General features: G+C 32.2%; 1 protein-coding gene across 1 annotated transcript in view; it reads right to left on the bottom strand.

Annotated features, from left to right (window-relative positions):
- Positions 1-4775: 4775 nt before the first annotated feature.
- Positions 4776-5000, bottom strand: part of LOC137659592 (uncharacterized) — a 3348-nt gene continuing 3123 nt past the window's right edge. Inside the window, exon 3 of the mRNA XM_068394440.1 lies at positions 4776-5000. This exon is cut by the window's right edge and continues 109 nt beyond it. The gene's annotated coding sequence lies outside the window, so the exon portion shown is untranslated.

Genomic DNA, 5000 nt, shown 5'->3' with positions numbered 1-5000 from the left:
TTGGTGTAATATACAGGCATTAAATAGTGCAGAAAATAAGATATAAATTTAGGGTGGCAGAATTTGAAAGCCTCGGCAGGAAGGCCATCGCAGCCGGGAGCCTTGTTACTAGGTAATTTCTTGATAGCCTCGCACACGTCACTCGGGGAGATACGGTCACTATATTGAAAATCCATATTGACATTGATGAGAGTATCCACTTCATTTCGGGTATCTTGATCATTTATACAATTTAGGATGGTACTGAAGTGATCCCCCCACATTCTTGCGATGGATTCTTCGCCAATTGCATCCCCTACTCTTTGGGATAATTTGTTTGACTTTGGGTTTAGTGAATTAATATCTTTCCAAAGATGGGGGAAGTCATGGTTGGTCAATTTTCTGGACAGTGCATCGGCTCGTAGCTGATTTTCGTTGCTGCGACATTGACGGAGAGCAAGTTTGAACTGGGCTCTCGCTTGTCTCATCTGAAGAGCGAGGGGACCTTCTCTCTGGCTACCATCGTTCCTCCAAAGAAGGAACATTTCTCGAGAGTGTGCAGAGAGGTCTTTAACTAAGTCATTCCAACCAGGTATGTTTCGATGGTTACCTCTAGAGAGTCTAAACGTGTCTCTTCCCGAGCTCCGTAGGGCATTTATGATATTTACGTAGAATTCCTTCAGTTTTGTTTTATGCTGTTCGTTGCGGCAATTAGGATTATTGCAGAGCAGGGCTTCAGCAGGTTGAGTTATCGAACAAAGATTACTTTCAGATAAGCGTTTAAATGCAGTGGATTTTTGGAGGTTGGAGAAATCCCATGAGATGGAAGGTAGCCTCTCCCTTTGGATGGGTACCGCCGGGAGGGAGGGTGTGTGAAATGTGATCTGTATGGGTATGTGATCGAATGCAGACGAAAGGTCGTATCGTATAATACATTCAGTGATAGAGCTATGCAGGCGGTCAGTGGTAATACAATGATCAAGCCAGGATGTGATGGGCGTATTATTTCTGTTTTGCATGTACGTAAAGGACGAAGGAGGCAGGATGGCAACATCGCTAATTTGAAGAGATTGTTGAGAACAGAGACGATGTAATTCATTATAGAAAAATCTGGATGCGTGCGCAATAAAGTCTCCTATTATGCACACATGGTCAGCGGTGGTATCATTAATAATACCTTGGACTTCTCCTAGTAATATACAATACTGATCAAAGTTTGACTGGCACTCCCAGGGGAAGTATGCATTAATCACTAATATGGTTTTACCTTCGATCGTTACTTGCAGGCCGAGAAGTCTGTCAGTTTGATACGTCACTGGTTTCACGCACTTGTCCAGAGATCTATGTCATAGAAATGAGAGACCTCCTTTCGGACGACCTTGAATGATGTAGTCGTGAGTAACCATCGACGAGATAGAGAAACTGTTATAATCAACATGAACCGAATCACTGATAGCCAGGTCATGGGGGAGGAGTAAGGTTTCTTGCAGTGCAATAATGCCACGAAAATCATTGCAGAACTCATTAAGGACAGGCAAATTCCGCTTGATCCCGTATATGTTCCAAGACATAAAATCATTAAAACATTAAGGAACTTTTACGTTTCTATCTTAAGAAAAAAAAATATAATTGAAAATGTTTAATATCATAATACTGAAGATTATTATCTTATGCCTAAAGAGAATTCATAAAAGAGAAAGATAATTGAAATAGGAGTTATTAACAAAGCTAGAATCAGTAACAATACTTCCGTAAATCAATGTAAATAAGTAGAATTTTCAACTTTAATTTTCGTTATCAGCTTCACGATCAAATTTCATAAATAGAAAAATTGAAACGTCTCTGAAATTAGATTCAATATCTTATTATCTTACAAAATAACTAGCACTTTCTGTTAACCAGTAAAATTAAGCTGGCCTGGATGTAGGCTACAGCAAGATCTACATACAGGGGCTACTTAAAAGTCTAAAACTTAGACCTTGGGCTACAGAAGCTAACCATCAGACCGTAACGCAAATATTAACCGTTTGAATCCACCCTGCGCAAGTAACAGGCCAGCGTCCTTCCGGCTAGGATTTAATCGATGGCCGCCGCCATTTTGTTTCCATCCGACGGGAGATGACTGTGAGCTGACTATTAAAGATTCTTCTACAATGATTTTTTTTTTCATATACTTGGAATATAGATACTATTTTTTGTTTCTGTTTTCTATTTTTTATTTGCCTTTCTATTTAGTATTTATTTAGAGGAAGTAAATATACAAACTAATAATAATAATAATAATAATAATAATAATGATAATAATAATAATAATAATAATAATAATAATAATAATAATAATAACAACAGCAAAACAACAACGACAATAATAATAATAATAATAATAATAATAATAATAATAATAATAATAATAATAATAACAAAAAATTTCTAGAAATACACCAGGCATTCTAGTCAAACAAAGGAGACCTGAATTGGCAAAGTCAAAACTACATTTGTTCTGAAAATCTACTTAGACGGAATTTCTTTAGATATGTTTTATTTGATAGCGTCAAAACAAATGGGTAATCAGAGATAGCCAGATATCATAAAACATACACAATTTATTGACATTTGAGTTGATAATATCATAAGGACAAATGATTGAATGAAAAGTAGCATAGTTTATGTATGTATATATATATATATATATATATATGTATATATATATATATATATATATATATACATATATATATATATATATATATATATATATATATATATATATATATATATATACATATACATACATATATATATATATATATATATATATATATATATATATATATATATATATATATATATATATATATATATATATATATATATACACACACACACACACACACACACACACACACACACATATATATATATATATATATATATATATATATATATATATATATATATATATATGCAATGAAGCCATCAGCTTCCCATGTCTTCAAAATACTCGAAAAGATACAATTAAACATTTACCGTATAAAAACGGTAAAAAATCCTGGAATAAATCAGCCATTTGCCGTTTTAAAAACGGGTATATTGACGTTAAGGAGTGATATTAAGGTTACGAACCCGTAAAAGATAATAACAAAATAGGGTAAAATAATGGTCGCCTGTATTTTACTGAAATACGGCTGAAAGTTTTATATACTTAGGGAGAATTTCCGATTAAAATTAAGGTTTTTTTTTTTTTTTTCTAAGTGTAGCATAGTTTATTTACATTCAAACGAAGCTATCAGTTTCCCATGTCTTCAAAATACTCGAAAGGATACTTACAAGATTTGAAAGTACCCTGACTAGTTTTTCTAGCCACTATCAATAGTTTTCCAGTTAGAAAGGCCGACTCACATTCTCCCACTTTCATTTTTCAAGAATTGCAAATGAAAGTTATGCAACAGTTATCCATAGTGTAAATGCTGAATACCAGAAATGCTAAAAACTATGAATTTCTATTAATGCTATTATTATTACTAGCTAAGCTACTAACCAACCTAGAAAAAGCAGGATGCTATAAGCCCAATGGCTCCACCAGGGAAAAGTAGCCCAGTGAGGAAAGGAAGTAAGGAAATAAATAGAATATAATGGAAGTAATGAACAATTAAATAAAATAAGATATGATATATAAAATAAAATGAAATTAAATATAATATAAAATAATATTAAATGATATGCCTAAACGTCTAATTTTTATGGCAACTTATTTACCAATAATCAAAATGAAAAAATTCTTAGACATCAATAATGTTTATTAATACATATTTTTTAGCAGAAAGCTCAACAAAAATGAGTCAATCCCAATCATATATTCTCTTGAGAAACATACGATTACCAAACCATAAATACGACCTCCTGGGTCCATATTCACTTCTGAACAATCTCCACCAGAAGATATATTAACTCATACCCAATGTGGCCAAAGGGTATGGTGAAAGTAAAGGGCATTATAAAGTGAAGGACTCTGACGTTACGAAGTACCCTTACTTTTCATAAAGTAGTTGGGTTACATGTGTTATATTGTTGTTTTGTCAGTCAAGTATCATCAAGGATTTTCTACTATAGTCAATTCTTTTTAGCGAGGCAGGTTTGCACCGATTCACAGCGGTGCCCTTTTAGCTCAAAAAAGTTTCCTGCTCGCTGATTGGTTGGAGAAGATAATTCTAACCAATCAGAGAGCAGGAAACTTTTCCGAGCTAAAAGGGCACCACTGTGAGTCAGTGCAAATGTGCCTCATTAAAAAAGATTGAATATAGTGCAATGCAATCAATCAAATTTAATATAATTTTTATTTTGTTATTGCTATTGGTATTTTCTCTTTAGATTTACAAAATGTTAAGAACCTATTGTTGAATGGCATCTAGAAAGCATGGTGTCTTTATTTATTGGTAAATAACGTTCTAAACACCTTTATCTTCTAGTATTTTCTCTTCACATTTATAAAAATAATGGGATTTTTTTTGTTTGGGGTATCTAAAAGGCATAGTGTTTCTTATTATCACTAAACAACTTATTATACACAAACTTACTCTTTCGAAGAAATTGTGTTAAACCTAACTATTTTGTTTGTTCATTTTCTATTTTCATCAAATATCTTCCATATATGAAAATGGCAGTCATTCCTTTAAATTATATAGGAGAAGTTTTTAGTCTATTCCCATAGAATTAAAACCTAGATTTTTAATTTGAAAAACAAAATAACTTTACAAAATGGAAATAAAAAACATTAAAAAGTTTTAATACATTTATTGTACACATAAACACTCATAAACAATGAACATGTTATCCATATATGTATGATTATGTATCTATTAACTTCAAAAGCAATTATACATGGAAATAAATTTCACGGGAAAACATACTAGCATTATAAACATATACACATTTAAAAAGATAAAACTCATCAAAAATATATAACTTGACTCAGAATCGTTTGTACAATTGTATTCAAATCTATAAACTATTCGTGTCCATAA

This window comes from Palaemon carinicauda, chromosome 20, assembly GCF_036898095.1.
Source record: "Palaemon carinicauda isolate YSFRI2023 chromosome 20, ASM3689809v2, whole genome shotgun sequence".
Lineage (NCBI taxonomy): Eukaryota > Metazoa > Arthropoda > Malacostraca > Decapoda > Palaemonidae > Palaemon > Palaemon carinicauda.
The sequence above is the reverse complement of the archived record's forward strand: the minus strand, read 5'-3'. Positions and strand labels throughout refer to the sequence as shown.